The 17,459-nt window shown below is 35.5% G+C and overlaps 1 protein-coding gene across 1 annotated transcript in view; it reads left to right on the forward strand.

The window, feature by feature from the left end:
• The first annotated feature begins 13,233 nt into the window (after nucleotides 1–13,233).
• The window catches only part of LOC141433953 (uncharacterized), a 124,704-nt gene continuing 120,478 nt past the window's right edge, over nucleotides 13,234–17,459 (forward strand). Inside the window, exon 1 of the mRNA XM_074096109.1 lies at nucleotides 13,234–13,466. The gene's annotated coding sequence lies outside the window, so the exon portion shown is untranslated. The remainder of the gene's footprint in view (nucleotides 13,467–17,459) is intronic.

Here is a 17,459-nt window from a genome sequence, read left to right on the forward strand (position 1 = left end):
CTACTTTATAATTATAGCAAAAAGGTAACAATTATGCAGAATGTGACCATCGTTGAATTGCTAATAACAGTTTCACTCTCCTATGAATAACAATGCGGCTAAGATGGAGGTAAAATTCTAAATGAAATTGTACGTAATTTGCTGATTACTAATGTGGTATTAACTTGGTACTTTACTGCTTATTATATTCGTATTGACTTTCTTTCTTTTTCTTTCAAGGTATGGTCAATTAACTTAACCATAATTAAGTTAAAGATTGTACAAAATACTGTAATGCTGTCAAAAAATAAATCTTAGCTGGGTCAAAATCTTCTTTGCCTTGTTTCTGACCACTCTATCATGAACTTATTAATGTCTTTTAACTAACCAATAAAATAAAAGTGATACAATTAATTGACTTTTCGGTATACTTAATTAATATTTAACCAGAGAAAAATTCAAAACACCATTATGTCCTATTCAAAAAATGCTACTCCGTCACGTTTTTCGGGGACAAAAACAATATACCCACACAAAAAACGTGTTTTTTTTTGCCGTTTTTTGCTAATGTCTAATGAATGTTATATAGATGTGAACCCTTCACGCGCGAGTCCGACTCGCACTTGGCCGGTTTTTTAAACATCTTTACGAAAACGCAAACAAATGCTAGGTACTAATGCAATGTACGGTATTATGCAAAGGAAGTCATCTCCAAACAAACACTCATATCTTGTTGATTTGTCTGTTTGTCGTAGACGTAACCTGCTCAAAGATAAAAAGTAAACCACACGGCTGTTTACAATGAGGCCCGAAACTAAAAGTATACTTAACTCGCAAAGAACTATTACAATTATTTTAGGGATAGATTGATTTAATTAATAAAACCTTATTTCCCTTGTAACACTAATGAAAAGTAAACAAACAACCTACTGTACATACACGCACTAGCTTTTGCCCGCGGCTTCACCCGCGTGGAATTCGGTTATGAAGTGCTGTTCCTTCGGGAACTGTGCATTTTTCGGGATAAGAAGTCGGCTTCGCCCGCGTGGAATTCGGTTATCAAGCGCTGTTCCTTCGGGAACTGTGCATTTTTCGGGATAAGAAGTCGGCTTCGCCCGCGTGGAATTCGGTTATCAAGCGCTGTTCCTTCGGGAACTGCATTTTCCGGGATAAAAAAGCTCAGCTTAATATCAGAGAGTGATCTCTGGCCCATAAACTGTCTCTATGCCAAAAATCACGTCGATCCGTCGCTCCGTTTCGACGTGAATGACGGACAAACCTACAAACACACACACTTTCGCTAAAAAAAACAAAAACATTTATTTGTAAGAATACAGTAAAATGACCTTAAAATAAGTTTAGCACATGTATTCAGCATGCAAGCAAGCGTACTAATATTTAGTGCTATAGGTCACTAATAATTTTCATAAATATTATTTTATCTATTTATATTTTATTAACATTTTATTAATTTTATTATCTATCTACATTTTATTAATTCATAAGACATTTTATTATTTGCTAGATTATTATTATATTATGCCATTTTTCATTGAAATTGTTGGAGCCGTTTCCAAGATTTTGATTGTATACAAGAATTCCTCGTTTAAAGGTATTAAATGGGTCGTATGGGTTTCAAGGTGGATTTATGTACATAAACCGAAGATCTTGGTAAACACAATAAAGTCTACAATAATAACCTACAGTGACTAATTGCAGAACTGTTAGTCAAAGTAAGTCATGTAAATGAAAAAGAAGAAACAATAAGTGGGGAAAAAACAATTAATGTTACACGATGCAATAAGAAGCGATAGGATGGCACAGTTAAAGGAAATTTGTCTCTAGTTAAGCCACAATCGGTTGTGCGGAAAGATAAAGAGGTGATCTAACTGATTTGAGATCGTAACCACAACATGCAAGCAATAGTTATCTTGCAATAATCAATTAACAGTCTTGCAGTTGCTTCCGTTGAAAATAAATTTAAGACTAGATGTTGCCCGTGACTTAATCTGCGTATAATTCGTTTATCGTGCAAATGGAAATGGGAATGACTTTTTAAACCATCGACGCAAAAAGTGGGGTGTTATAAGTTTGACGCCAACGTCTGTCTGTCTGTGGCATCGTAGCTCTCAAACGGAAGGACTGATTTAGATGCGATTTTTACGTGTAAGCAAGATTCCTTGTGTTGGTACTCGTATTAAATATGTTTCATTAAAATTGGTATAGCCGTTTTTGAGATATTTAACTTTGAAATGACAATGTCCGGGATTTCTCAACTTTCTTAAGTTAATTATTTTGGGACATGTATCCTTTTATTTATTCTGCTCTTCCAATATTATTCTGATTTGCGCAGTACGAGTGGCGCAAAAGTGGAACAATTAATAAACAAACTCCGTTTCCGCATTTATAATATGTGTAATAATCTTAGACCCGAATTAGAGAGGATTTGCAATTTGCACCTATCTCAAATTTAGTACGTCATAAAATATAATTATATGCTCAGTACCTACTGTGATTAGAAATATGGTATTTTTTAAAACTTGTTTTCATGTAAACACTCAATTAAAGAGCAATTTATTAATTCAACCTTCTATGTTTTCACTTCCCGCCCTCCCATTCTTCAAGAGTGGAAAGAAAATTTATCACCAAACTTTCCGCCACTTGTAACTCGTCACTCTTTTAATTTACATTTTACTTTTGAGCAATGAGTTGACTTGGCAAGCAACTGTGAACTTTATTTCTTAGAGTCGTAGAATTTGTTGGGGATTGTATTGTACAAAAATAAAGAAACACAAGCACAATTGACGAACGTTGAGATACAAGTGCAAAAACAAACTTATCCTTTTAAGGAATCTGTACCAGTCAACCTTTGAATGAGTGAGAGAAGAAATCAGGGAGTGGCCAATAGTAAAAGTTAACCTGGCTCACGAAATGAGGGATCGTTTATTAAAATAAACAATCATCATCATCAAATCAGCTATCGGACGTCCACTGTTGGACATGCGTCTCCGATAGACCTCCAGTTGCTTTGGTTGAAAGCAACCTGCATCCTCCGTGAATCTGCGGCTCTGACCAGCATCAGTCCATCCCGTTGGATTCTACGCTGCGCTTGTCGTTCCACGGTCTCCATTCGAGAACGGAATGGAAAAATGGCCAAAACGGACAAATATAAGAAATACCTAGCAGGTATTATTAGGTCTCGGTTAGAATTACATCTCTCCATTTCTTCCGTGGATGTTGTAAGTGGCAACAAAGGATATATGTTAAGGTATACCGTAGGCGACAGTCACTATTGTACCGTTTTTGTCAAACTTAAAACCTAAAATTGCTAAAAGTGGCTCCGAAGCCTTGACGTTTCGTGTGCTCTGCCTGTGCCATTTGGGAATACAGGCGTGATGTTTGTGTTTGTATTATTTGACTCTACATACTTTTCTATGACGATCCCTGAAAGAGAACCAATCTTATTTTAATTCTTGACTTTATGTCACTTCTTGATATTCTACATATTTTATTTTTTCAGTTATTATTTACTTGAGGCCCTGCGATAACCATAACTAGTCTACTTCAATAAATTTCTCAAAAACTACTAGACGGAATTCAACGAGGTCTTTTTGCATTTCAATCAATTTCAAATGTCGCTTTTGCCTTTACATTTTTTTAGATATTTTTTTTTCTTTAGAGTTTTGATAAGTGACGACTTTATTTTCAACCCCAAAGTACAAGGTTCATGTAATACAAGACATCTTAACCAATAACTAGTTTCAATGTTGTATATTGTGATACACTAATTATTAGTCTAAACTGAAGCGACACAAAGCCAATTGACAACTAGGCATGTTTACTAGTACAATAGATGTTCGTGACGTATCGATTCCTGTACGATTAGTTTCGGCTAAGTTCCTTACGTAGTTAAAAATTGATCACGTTTTGCAACTTAGAGCAATCATTATCAGTAAAGGTCAAGCAATGGCGAATCCTTTGAATGAATCTGCATACAGACCGTTTTAAACTACAACACAATCTTAACACACATTTATTACAAACTAGTGTTTACCCGCGGGTTTGCACAAATAAATCATTACATTCAGCAGTTGAATTGAAATTCCAGGGTTTAAATTTGTATTGCATTGGAAATTTAAGCTTCCACCATGAACCCGCGACTTCAACCAGGTCATCTGTCCATCTCGTTGGTTGGCGTCCTACGCTGCGCTTGCCGATCCGCGGTCTCCACTCGAGAACCGTTCGGCCCCAGCGACGATTTGTTCTCCGTGCTATATGGCACTTCAATGAGCTTATCGCTTGGCTATGTCGGTGTTTGTGTATAATTGCCGCGGCGGCTATGTGTATAATAGCCGTTTCCGAGATCCCCAAAATATATATAATATACAATTATTACTGTTTTTGTAACTAAGGGACCCCATACATCCCTGTATTATTATTATTTATTTTTTTGTAATTTTTTCTTTAATAGTATACTGTAGTTTTTAGGTATTTTATTTGTAATTATATTTAATTAAATATGACTTTCTGCCAAATTTCTTGCGGCGCATTCTTCTTGGAAATGATGGTCTTTCCGAAAGCGCAGGTAGTTTAAAAAAATGACGTGTAAAAGTGCCCATTGCGGCCTGTTTACTGAATAAATGATTTGAATTTGAATTTTATTATTACTCAGCAACTTAATTCTATTGATTGATAGATGTAGGTACTTATAAATAGTCTAATTATAACATTCATGCACAAAATGACAGCATTCGATTTAATCTATTGTCTAATATTAATTAAGTACTTAAATAAAACATCTTCCTATTCCACGTTTTCTGTAACACATTGCATTATCATATTACATACACCTCCAAGTGTTATAACGTCTTTGTTTTAAATTCAGCCAAACAATTTATCATCTTGTACAATATCCACCATTTTGTTATGGTTAGCTTCCGCTGGTCGGTGCTGGTTTTTTATAAATAATTAAGCCTCTTACTTTACGATTGGCTGATAAAAATGGTTGCGTTACTTTTCTTTTCGGAACTGAGATTACTTTGGTTTTGTGGTTAATGAAAACGAAAGTATGTGGTGAAAATTAGACACACCATATAAGCTGTGGATTTTGTATTGATTTAAGGGTTTTTGGTGGTTAACCCACAGATTACTAATATCGCGAGAATGTCAGCGCCATATTTAAAACTCACTGTCAGATGCCGCAGCCATTTTGAAAAAAAAAACACCGTTGAGTGTCTGACGACCTCGTACCTGTTTTATTTTAACGAAATTGGAGCAAAAATTGGAAATTGGAAAACAATTACAGATTTGTCAGATAGAGATAATTACCTGCAATGCATATTTGCATTCTATATATTCTTAAAAAGTCAAAATACAATAAAAGCGTTATTCATTGTATGGCTGCTGGCGCCAGATTTCGTTGGTGTTAAGCCGAGTTTAGACTTGCATGAAAAACCCCGCAAGTTGCATTGCATTGCGATGCCGTAAGGCCGACGAGTTTGTAATGGTCAATCGAGCGCCGCAATGTAATGCAACTTGCACGACATTTATTGCAAGTCTAAACTCGGTGATAGATTAAGATTTTATTTTATACACTAGCGCTTAAAATGTCATTTTATGCAGCTTACATCTAGCATGAATACTACCTGTGTATGAGGCTGTATTTTAAGTATTCACTCTCACATTTACATGTACAAACGTAGAGAAATATTTCTTGTTAAGGTACAGTCTATACTAGGACATTGTATTTGATATAGTAGGGGGCAACACGAACATTCACATTCGGGGATTAGAACTCACGTCAGAGTGACGTTAAACGATTTACGGACTGAGCAGGTAATTGAATTAGGTCTTACTGATTAAATTCAGGCCAGAATAGAGCACGTTCAATATACTCGTAGTATGAAAGTGAGAAATGAATAAACGGCTTACTTAGTGCTCATTCGATGGTATCTAATTACAATTAGTGTACTTAACTAAGTATATTTATCAAATGCAAATAATATAATGTAATAAAAAAAATATGATAAAATTAACAAAAGAGTCTTCAAGAAGAGGTATCGACAGGCCCCCGATAGCAAAAATGTGTCAGGACAAAAAATATGTATGCGAAAAAATCTTTATGTCAAAAAATAAGTATGCTATTTAATATTTATACCAAATATTTTAGCACATATTAAAAAAAATAGATTATGCGAAGAGCACCGCAGCATTGTGATCGGATAACATCAGCTCGATTGCTGGCCCAATCTGAGGGATCCACTGTGAATCGAGCCAAGTGGAGGAAAAATTGGAGATGTATGCTGTATGCCCAGCAGAGGGCGCAGATGCCTTGAAGAAGACTACATATCAGTATCGTAGTGTAACAACTCAATTCCCACCGAGACAAGTAATCAAAGATAGGTAGGTAAGTAAGGCAGCGGCCGGCGAAGTGCCAGAACCGATATGGCGGCGTTTCATGATATGCCTAGGAATTTCATGATCTGCCTATACGTCGCTAGGCGAATCGTTAAACGGTGATTTTTGAACGATATGGCGGATGTCCCTTAGCCAATTCATGAAATGGCGCCATTTCACGACATGCCTAGGTATTTGGTCATCTGGCGTATTTTAGGATCGGCCGCCGACATATACATGCCGCTGACGGTGACGCAACGGGGTCCTGAAATTTTGTTCCTAAAATAGTGCTTAATATATTTTTTTATTTTATTATCAATTTTAATGTGACACGAAAACACAAACGAAAATTTTATTAACATTACCTACATGTATTATATTTCATTAAAAAAAACCTAAAACTACATTAAAATTAAGATATCGACAGTAAATTAATAATTAAATCTAAATTAATAAAATTATAATAAATAAAACAAAAAAAACTTTAAAAAAAACATTTTTTTTTATATTTAAAATTTAATATTTATTTATTTTATTACATTTTTGCTCTCCATACTTGTATAGTCTGTCAAAAAAGAGTAGAAATTAAAAAGTGGCAACACTGTAGTGTCTTCCCTTTTTGGTTTGACAGGGTTTGAAAGGGATGACACTACAGTGTTGCCACTTTTTAATTTCTACTTTTTTTAGACAGACTATATATTCCGTGAATAAACGATACAATCATTCGCTATCTAATTTTATGTAGTAACAAGCATTAAGTCTACAAATACTCGAATAATTTAATTTTTACTTTCACGACTATTCCGTAAGGATGCGAGATATGATCAGTATTTTAACATATAATCATGAATGTTAATTGCCGAGTTACGCGGCTGACTACACGTGTTGATCACCTTTACGCAGTAATATGTTAGTGAGAACATAGTAGCTATCATAATAATATGTTCTCGATGGCAATTCGGAGATAATAATTCACGTGAGATTTTAGTGAGTTCGAATGTGAGATGTGTCAAAATACTCCTTTAGATAATTCGATAGACGCTAACTACAATAAGTTTTGCTTATTAATCTGTAAAATAAACGTATTAAAAAACTAAAGTCATCGAAATAGCTCGAAGAATATGCAAGTTGAAGTAGCATTGGGTGGGTTTCATCACTCAAAGTAGATTAGAGTGTATTTTATTATTATTAGTTAAATTATCAGGGAGGCAGTTGGAGCAACTGATAGGTGCCTATATCTAGCCGTTCCTTGGTCAAGTATTCTTTGTACTGTAAGGGATTTAGGGGAGAAAACTTCTCGAGTGGCAACCACGAAGGAACCGGAAATCGAAGCGTGGGCAGGCCTTCCACTACGACGTGCAAAATTCTAACTTCGTATCTTGCCATCTTTAATACGAGAGTGACAAGGACGGTACGATACGAACTTCGAATTTCGTAATAGCCCCCAGGCCTCCCACTACACTAGGTGGACTGACGTGATCGCGGGAGTTGCGGGCAACCAAAGCAAAGCGGTAGACGTTTTTGACTGTCGATAATGATGATGGATGATGAATCTAATTTGAATTATGTTTAGCTTGATTAATAAACGATACAAGACAAATAATCCAACTTCTATATGCAAGTCATGGTTGTCTATTTGCATAGTCATCTATCTTTGTGATTCATAAAAAATATTCCGAAAACATTGATTGATGTAAAGCTTAATTCGGTTGAAAAACGTGGGTTTTCTTTATCTCTTTTGTGCACCAATACAGTTATTTAAAGTCTCATAGTACCCCCATGGAGCGGTACTTTTTAAGATGAAAAAACAGGCATTGTTCTCGACTTTTCCCGTCGACTTGCAATTAGGTACACTCGATAATTGCGACTAATCGGTCGTGACGGAACAACGTGGAGCTCACGCGATCCGGTATGCAAAACATGCGGTTAGATAGAGACGAGTTATTAACACTCCACTTGCTCTGAGGGCAATGGTAGCACCGCAGTGTTGTCAACAATAAATAAGTTTTAAGGCAAACAATAAATAATTTGTTTTCAGTGTGTACACTGAAAAGGTTTGTGAAATTTATCAAATTTGCAAAAGTCGAATCGCGTGCAAAAAATAGGTCTATTCTATATCGACTGGTCGAAAATTGTTATGTTAATATGTAATGTTTGACATAACTCTTTTTTCCTCTGAAACTATTTATTTTACAGAATTGTTATAAAACAAACCTCACCTAACCTATAGAGTTCTACAGGTGACCATTCAAAAATTTATGAAAAATTTATGGTTTCAGCGGGAAAAAAATTGTGACTAACAATAATTATGACAAACATTACATTATGAGTTATAAAATTATGGCAGTCGAAAGGATCCCGGTTAAAATATGGTCGCTATCAGTCATGGTGTATATAGACAAAGAGTATAACAAACAAATGACAATAATTTAATTTATGATACTAAAGTATTTTGGTAAGTACAACAGATATATCTACCAAATAAATTTGGTACAACACCAACTATTTGAGTTTAGTAAAATCAATTAAAATTTCGTAATAATACCAAAGTCAACTGTAGACATTCTTTACACAAAATCTGATTAATGCAACTTACTTTGAATTGTTTGTTTATTTTTGCTTATCTGTCATTTGCTCTGTACGAATCGGGAACGGTAGTTATGCTCACTTTAGCTTTGAGAATGAACTCGTATAGTCAATGAAACGAGTTAGCATCTCATGTAAGGTCCACCTCAATGAACAACCTTTTAGATTGCTACTCCGCTAACACACGTATAAGACAGCTACGTCCTTCATGAAAACTTCACAACACTTTCGATTCTTTTCATACTTTGTTTCTAAGCGTAATTTAACTTATTTACAAAAAAAAAAAGAAATAAAGTCTCCAAAACAACAACATGTCAAACTAATCCATCAAAAACTCTTTACTATTCTCTGTGAAATATTTACGCCGCCAGAAAGCATTACCCATCACTGTCACTCCTTAAAGGAACGAGAGAGGTGAACGTCACTAGTGCATTGTATTTTTTTACCAGACTTGTCAGCCATCAGATCCCGTGAGGGCTCATGAATTTCTTATTCTTATTCTGATTTGAGTACCTGCTTTATAATTCGGTTACTGTCTGAGCGAGCATTAGCAATGCGAGCATATCACTCTGACGATGCAAACACATAAATATATACCACATACTTTTATTAATTATAGTAAGTAGGCATACGAGCTCGCAGCCCACCTCAGCGCAGCCTGATGCAGTGGGAACTGAGGCCCATGGACATACGGCAACCAAACAGATGGCCTATGCGCTGCCTACCTTGAGGACTAAGGTGGAATGCCTCTATGCTAGTGATTCCACCGGCTATCTTACCCCCAAACCGGAACACAACAGTGCGAACATTGCTATTTGGCGGAAGGTTAACGGGTAAAACGGTGGTTGCTATTTGGACGGGCACTGCACGAAATCCTACCACCAGCAAAATTACGTTACGTATGCCGTTAGATCATCTAAACATGGTGCATCATCTGCATTTCTTGGTAAATACAACCTAGGGCTCTTCAAGGCTAGAGCGTGAATAGGCTGTCACTGAACTAGTGTAAGACACCGTTGGCCTCACCTGCACTCTTCATCAGGTGAGATAGGGGACCATTATGAAAGAAAAAACATTTATTCGTTGTTACAAGTTTGAAGAGAAAGACAGAAGCACTAGCGAATTGTCACGAAATGGTGCCAACGTTACATGATGTCGATCTTGCAGCTGGCGTTGGTCTTCCATTGGAACTATTTTACGAAAAATTTAACTAAAAAGAAACAGTGGATCCGACAGCTGGAATTCATCACGAAACACAACAATATACCAACGTAAAAGAATGAGAGGTGCTAAAAAATAGCTTCTTTAATGTCAATGCGTATCTTTTAAAAACTGCATATTATTTGTAAACTTTTTCAGAAACTCAAGAAAAACATAGTCACAAATTGATTCGATGTGTGTAGCATTTTTGACCGTGAATAATTAACCAGATACATTTTTTTGGAGCTGAGTGAGTTATAAAAAGGAAAAATGGAAATAAATACCCTTAAAAAGACACCCTTACTAATTTTATTAAATTGATGGCATGGTTTAGTTATTAATTTCCTACTTAATATGCTATTTAGTTGGTAGAAGGCGGCAATGAATATATTTTAGGAAATTATCTCTTTAAAACGATTAAACAAATTTTACAAGTAATAAAAATAGCAATAGGATAAAGTTTAAATATTATTATGTAATTTTATTTGTATATATTTTAGATGTAAAGTAACTCAGACATATATTTTCAACGCAATAAAAGTAATAGAATCTCTTGCCATGACATAGGGAGTCATTGATATGACCGTAGCAATTTGCTATGATTGCAGGATCCCAGGTATTACGTGATTGAATCACACAGTCACGTCCTGCGATACTAGTTTTTGTCGAATATGATGAGAGCAATCAACCTTACTGTCACCCCATCTTTAACTTTGCCACTGTTATTTAGTGTTTACTGACTATTCAAGGTATCAAGGTTAGATCCACTATCTGCGAGTCGTTTAAGCAATAATCGGGAACAATTACCTTTAACGGAAACAACATAAAAGATCTTCGTACCTATTTTTTGTCAAACCAATTTTGTTAAACATGAAATTAACAATAAGTACCTATAAATGCTGGTACAGCCTGACTAATCATTGGAAACCGAGCCAATGTAATAACTAAAACCAGCCAAGTGCGAGTCGGACTCGCGCACCGAGGGTTCCGTACAAATTATTATAAAAATATGTTAAAAATATTTTTATTATATGATGTAACTAAAAATTGATGCTTTTCGCAATTTTTCCTTTATCTGTGCTATAAGAAGTTGCTTCATACAAAATTTCAAGATTCTGAGTTCACGGGAAGTACTCTGTAGGTTTTGATATGAGTGTCGAAAATTTGCAGCATAAACGGCTGTATTACGGCGTTGGCTCAGAAGTTTGATTTTTCACAGCTCCAAGGAACAGTAGACCTCAGTAGTTGATATAAATTTCAGTTTGATACCTCCTCGCGTTCCTGAGAAAAAGGGTCTTGACAGACGGACGGACAACAAAGTGATCCTATAAGGGTTCTGTTTTTTCCTTTCAAAGTACGGAACCCTAAAAAGTACGAAAATGCAAGGAAACCTCCCGTCATATTGATATAAATTGTAAAACTAGCACTACTGTTTGCAGTAGGTACTCTTTTGATACTAAACCTTTAACTATTTTTAATGATGATTTTGTTTATAATGTGATAAACACTCGATAATAGAACGCTAAAAGGGAAGGGGAAATTGTATATCGATGATTTTTTTCTAAGCTCTTGATTTATATAAATTAACGCTGCAAAGCGCGACCGATATTGCATCCCATTCCAACATGTTAAGCTTGAGAACAGTCGGGATATAATTTCACTCACATTATGCAGGGATTAAACTTGCATGCATTTTTCTAGGAGTTCAAGTCTTGTAAGCTTAACATTATTGCTTGTCACATCCAATTTTTCCAGTTTAAAAAGAAAAAAACCGTGTGACGTGTGACAATGTGCATCACAACCGATCACATCTATCAACATCTTGCTAAAGTGTTCAATCCCACAATAAAAGTGTTTACAGTGATTTTAGATTTGTAAAGACGTCTTGTAACACCGGAAAACACCGTGGCATCAAAACGAGTTGTACACGATTCAGCCTTGACTTTGATACAACATAAGCGATCGATCAAGCCGGAGCATCGGAGTGTTAAATAGGAGACAATTGAGAAAGAGTTATCATTTAGTTCCGTTTCGTGACGCGAAGAAATTAACAATTCTATAAAACAATGCACCAATAAAATTATATTTATGAAAGAAAATTGATCATAAAATGTTAATTTCATTATTTACCGCAGTAAAACTGTATCGATTACTAGATCGTGGCGTTTTATGTGATTTGTAATTTCATTTTCACTTCATTGTTTCATTCTAACTTTAATTTGTTTTATGCGTTCTACTGACAATGGCTGCACATTTTACTGGCCATTGTTTTTATAAGTAAGCTACTCCTGCTGTAAAAGGTTCTTACATAATATTTGAAGAACATCAATTAGATCCACTTTATAAACCTTCCAATGCAAAATAAACGATATGTACGCAGTTATTAAGATATTACACATACACTTAAGAAACACGGGCCGTTATTTAAGCCAGTTTACTTCAGCCATTATTATCTATGATAAAAGTTAGATGCAAGTAGGTATACTCTTTTCGCACAATATCTTTGCAGGCCCCAACCCAGCATTTTTACGAACGCCATGAAAAACCGCTTACTTTGCATATCCGAGACAATTTTGTTTTATGAGTCCAATATAAGTTAAGTGAGGGTAATATTTTTATACGTTATCTAGAAACGGGATAATTGAGACAGAAATGCCGCCTCTTATATCTCATTTGGACAACTAAATGTGTGACGCAACTTACTACAAAAGGCGTTCACTAGATGTTGTGATTGCGTAAATGTCTACAAGTGCTAAATACTATGACAGGTTACGCAAAATTTAGGAAGTTGTTAACCAAATGGACGTATTCAAGATGAACTGGACCATATTGGTGCGTCATTGTCTGCGGAGTCCTATTCATTATCGCGTTTCGTAAATACGGAACAGCTTGCACTTTCAAATCGGCGTGGATGACTAGGCACGTCTGGAACTTTCTCTGTTTTTGAACATGACATGTCAGCTGCCTATAACGCATCTATGGGTTCTCTGTACTAGTGCTTCTTCGGATTTCTTTCCATTTTTAATTTCATTTTGCGCGACGTCACAGCGATTGTATTGCTTCTTGCAGCACCGGTCATTTGCGCTCTAACATGAGTACGCAGCGGCCGCGTACACTACACCGTTAGTTAAAGAAACGGTTATTCCGTAACGCGTTCGTAAACGTTTTGAGTTCGAGTAAAAAAATCAAAACAAATAGTTGTTTACTGTTGCTGAGAAACTACACGTGGACTGATAAACGTTTGCAGTGAATCAAGAGAAAAGTGTGACGTTTTGAGAAAAAATGTGTGCACATTAAAGAACAGGGTAAGCTTAGTTTTTACTTTTGTTTTCTTTTTGCTCTGAACCTTTCCATTAAGGTGAGGGCCTTCAGTTTGTTTGTCGGAGCAAATGTGGATCTTTTTCTGCAGACGCCGTTTTATTTATACTTAAGTGTTAGAGTTCCGAGCTGCGATGTTTACGTTATGATTATTGGACTTAACACGTTTCCACTACATATTATTCAGTGAGCAGTTTATAATGTAATTTTACAATTGTATTCTTTTATATTTAAATCAAGTGTAGGATAAACAAAAACAGTAAGTTTGTAGTAAATTCGTTAATAAAATAAATACAATGTTAACAAACTTATGCAAACTTATAAGCTACACTTATAAAGTACAAATAACACACATTATCTTGAACTAGGAAAATTCCTGTGTTTCAGGTAGGGCCTATTAACCAAACGTAAATTTCTTATCACATACAATACAATACTTTATTGTACACCATGAATTTTAAGCGATACAGAAACAGGGGGCTACTACGAGTTTGGAAAATCCCTCTCACTCTCATTTTAAATAATATAAGCGTAAGCGAGATGGCAAGATACGAAGTTAGAATTTTGCGCTTCGTAGTACAAGCCCAGGTACACAGAGAGAAAAATTACAAGGTGAGCAATAGGCGCCCTTATAGCTTAAGAGCGATCTCATGCCAGTTTTTATAATTGTAAATAATTAACATAAATACCACGAATACTGACTTATGTTTATGCGTTTATTTCAATACATAAAAAAAATCTGTAAGAATGAAATTAAATTTAACATAAATGAATAAGTAAAATAAATCTCGGGATCTGTGACAATGTGTGATAATTGACTTAGTTCCAAACAAAGCAAAGCTGATCCCATGGGCACTAGGCAATGGATAAACATAACATACTTTATGTAGATGAATAATACTTATTAAAAATTGAATATTTAAGAACAAACATCCATAGTGTTTCATACAAATATCTGCCCCTATCAAACCTGGGACTTCAAGCTTCATATTTAGGCTGTCTGCGGTCATCGAATGAAGTACAGATCCATTGAGCAATGTTTTTCCATCGTATTTCGTCGGATAAGTTCGTATTTAAGTATATTGCTTTCTCAATCAGCTTCAGTAAACCTCAATAAGCTAGAAAGAAAGAAAGAAAGATGACATTTGTTCACTAACACAGAAGACACACATATATACAGCAAAATTTACACAAAAAAAAAAAAAATTAAAGAAAAAACATGAAAATATTAAATAAACACAATATACTTACAGCATTTTGTGTGACGCCCCGCGATTTTCTGCCAAACCGTCTGTGACTCACAGAACTATACACAAATATAATAAATAAACCACTTATTTATACATACGTAAATAAAATTAAGAGAAGAAAAAAAATAACTATAACAAACCAAGAAATAAATAAATTACAACGAACAATAATTAAAAGAAAGAAAAAAAATGGATTGTTTAAAAACAACAGGCTGGCATATCAATGTGGTTGGCATGTCAAAGTGCTGGATAGGGCAAGGATTTTTGGAGTGTCAATAAGTAATCCTTCAGCTTGCGCTTGAAGGTATACCCACTAGACGCTCCTTGGATAGGGGGAGGAATATCATTAATCAGCTATCAGCTAATTGGAAAGCAAGATAAATACGAACTTTCCGACAAAATACTATGGCAAAACATTACTCACTACATCAGTTCGACTTTTAGTCTGAAACACGCATTTACGCGGTTTTGATCTCGTAAAGAATGTTTTGTTTGTTTATTTAACTTGACAGCGTTTCTGTGCATTACGACATTGTGACAGACTGTTGCCACGAAGGTACAGTCACCGGCAATTTATGTCTTACGCGACTCTATTTTTGTAGTACTTATTTAGTTTGAGTAGAAGTAATTTATATTTTCCGATGTTTTTGGCGTTGATTTAATTAAATATAGGTAAGCAAGGGAACCTCTACAACCAAAATTTTAGCTTTCAGTGTCCAAAAATTTTGCTTACATCATTCAAGTTTTTTTTATACATCAAGAAAACTATTGGCTTTGTTTGGTATCAATCTTCAAAATTCCATAAAATGCACTGATTGGGGCGTTTTAAATTTAGGACACACGTCTAAGTAAATGTCAACTTTCCAGAGTAGTAGTCTAAATTTGATGTGTGTCAAGTCAAGGATAATTAAGTAGTTTAGTTTTTTTTTAATGTTGGCTCTGTCCATCCGAGGACAATTTTCCCAATCTATAGTCGGTTTTGCCAAGGTGCGTTAAAAATTCTAAAAAACGAAATATGAGAGGATAATTAAATTGCGTTTTAGATCATAATCTTAAATGACAGCTTACTGTCACATGCCTAACTCGTCTGAATAAGTACTCATACCAATGCAGTCATAAGAAACTTGTTTTTCCCAAACACCATTATCACAGATCGTTAGCTTCGGCCTTGGTGTTCATTTTATTTATATCGCACATCTTAGCCGTAGGCAGTAACGTTGTGCTTGTGTGCTTTTATGTTTACCCGGATTCGTAGGAGAAAGTATCATAAACAGAGTAATAAAATCTGTTACTCTGAACACATTGGTTCAGTAAATTGACAGAATTAAAACGAATGTTCGTCATCATTTGGCCGATAATATCTTACTGCTTGGTATAGGTCTTCTTTCAGAATGAGAGGGCTTGAGCTGACGGGCTCAGGCGGATTGGGAAGTTCACACACAGGTTTTTCTCAATGTTTTCTTTCACCGTGAACTCTAGGACGTCCACCACGAGATGGACGGATGACCTGTTTAAAGCAGCTGGTTCATGGGAGATGCAGGATGTAAGCATCTTCCAACTAAAGCAACTGGGGGTGGGGATTTAAATGTCCAACAGCGGACGTCCTACGGCTTAGACCTCCAGTTGCTTCGGTTGGAAGCGGCCTGCATCCAAAGTGTGAGCATGTGGCCATAACCAGATCATCCGTCGCATTATTATTATGAATAGGAATAATACCTTACTTTGCTTAGTTTGGGACTAAGTAAATTGGTGTGAATTGACAGTCGTTATTAATTTATTTAACTTAACTTAAAAAGCTTTGAACAAAAATTTCAACTTGTACTGTCAAATTGACAAATACTCAGGTATGCAAACAGTTTTTCTAGCGCACAGTTTCCGACGTTTTCAGTTCTCATATTCAAATTTACTTAAAATGTAATACATCGTTTTTGAACATAAAAACCACGAGTGAAAACAGGTTGCCCTTTTTGTAAGACTACATAACATGTTTTATTAAAAATTTCAATTATTTGCACGTGTATGCTGACGTAGGTACGCGCACATATTTACACTTCGCCACTTATGTGGAACACGAAGACTTTAACAACACATGTGAAGTGGCGATTTTCTGGGCGTTAATTATTTATAGAAACCAGTCAAGCGTGAGTCGGACTTGCGCACAAAGGTTGATACTAATAAATAATAATAAATTCATTTTTTTCGGGCAACTTGGCCCATACAATAAATACCTTACAGACTAACATACATATTTATAATCAATATTTAAAACTAATTTGGTGACAAAACGGCGGTGTATAAACCAGTGTTAGCAGCGCACTGCTCCTAAGCAAAATGTACGCAACAGACAGACGTAAAAATTATAGAAAAATACCATTTTTTATAGGTTTTCTCGTACCTAATCTATAAGTTTAGAACTATCTTTTTTATATTAATACACCGCTACATTGTCACTTGCAGCAATCTGTTCCTCGTGGTCAAAACTCTGTGGCTGGAAGTTAAATAACTCCAGGGCACTCACTGTGAAATATGCGGCAGAAAATACGAAGAGATGCAACATCCCTTCAAGGATCAAGGTCTGAATGCCTAGAACGCCAACAACTAGTTTTTGGATTCCATAAAGAGCACTATGATGACCCTATATTATAATAATATCATACAAATCGGCATAGCTGTTAACAAAAATAAACAACCTATTTTTTGCAGCCACCGAGGTCGTTTTGGCGGTCAGTA

This window comes from Choristoneura fumiferana, chromosome 13 (assembly GCF_025370935.1).
Source record: "Choristoneura fumiferana chromosome 13, NRCan_CFum_1, whole genome shotgun sequence".
In the NCBI taxonomy this organism is placed as follows: domain Eukaryota; kingdom Metazoa; phylum Arthropoda; class Insecta; order Lepidoptera; family Tortricidae; genus Choristoneura; species Choristoneura fumiferana.